The following is a 1445-nucleotide window of genomic DNA, read 5'->3' as shown; positions in this document are numbered from 1 at the left end:
AGGTTGCTGTCTTTGCTGAGACTTAGCAACTCACCAAAGTTAGTGAGCAGCTGATTGTCCGCTGCAATATCCAGCACTACTAACAGCTGTTAGAGTGAATGCACAAATCAATATTAAAAACAAAGATAATTCAATAACATTGAAAAATAAATTTATAAATGTAAATTTATATGTATGTAAATATGTTTGTCCGCTAAAGCCAGTTGCGTACAAAAATTAAAGTTTCTTGGCGACGAATCCATTTCCCTTCATATTCCACAGACAGCAAGAATAGTTTCCCATACTAACACATAAGGGCTTATACATGCATGTAAAACGGGAATGTAACTGATGATTGACGAAAATACTGAGAAAGAATTGAGTTTCGCGACGCACCCACATACACGTAGCAAGGATGTAAATGTGTGTGTGCATGCTCGTCGCGAAATTCTTACTGTGTACAACAGCTTGTGCAAATTGTAAAGCCCAAAATTTGCCGTTGGTCTGCCTTGTGAAGTGAGCATTTGTGTATGTTTATGCTTGTATGGGATGGCAAGCTAATTGGCTCTGGATTTAGTAGTTTGTAAATTTTGTATGATTTGAATCGTAGGGTGACTGTCAAATGGGACATTATTACTTAATTATGAATTTTTGACAATAATGAGTAAAGCTTGAGTATAATATGTCATGTGTATTTCATATATTGCAAAGCATTTAATAAAGTTAGTAGTGTTTTACGATAATTTTTTCGGTAGAAAATGTGTATAAAATAATTTTAATTATATATAATTATTTACGGATATAGACACATTTATAAACATGATTAGCAATAATAAAATATACATAAATGTACTTATGTACATATATATGTGTTGTGTTATATATATGTGTTGTGTTGTTATGTACATTCTTGTGCTTGCCACCGAACCACACTCAGCGACAGCTACAAACGCTGTCGCCCAGCTACAACGGTACATTTCGATGCTACAAATCATATTCGACCAATTACAATACACCAAACGGCTGACGCAATATTCTTATGAAATTACAACAGTCGCGAAACAGCAAGCAGTAGCTATTTCACATACTGACCACCAAATACTCTCAATAACTTCACTATGCAAGTTGCGCTGCTGTAATAGAGCATTCTTTGTTCAAGGGCATCGAACACACAGGCTCAACTCTCACACACACAAGTGCGAAGGCACGCATAACAGGGAAATAGGCAAGTAGGTAGAAAGTGCAATTACAGTGCGCGCCAATATATTAATACTACTTGCGCTTCGACACGGCCATCCTGACCTTAACACGGCCTCGTGTAACTCTTACAATAAAAAGCTTTACTCAATAAATCTTCTCATAAATTCGTTCATTACAAATATTTTCCATACAGAATATTATCTTCAGGTTTTAATTTCATTCTTGAACTAACATAATCCAACTGTCTTTATAATTCTTTACAGTAT

The sequence above is a fragment of the Drosophila arizonae genome, chromosome 3 (assembly GCF_054131065.1).
Source record: "Drosophila arizonae isolate 15081-1271.41 chromosome 3, UAZ_ARI_1.0, whole genome shotgun sequence".
In the NCBI taxonomy this organism is placed as follows: domain Eukaryota; kingdom Metazoa; phylum Arthropoda; class Insecta; order Diptera; family Drosophilidae; genus Drosophila; species Drosophila arizonae.
The sequence above is the reverse complement of the archived record's forward strand: the minus strand, read 5'-3'. Positions refer to the sequence as shown.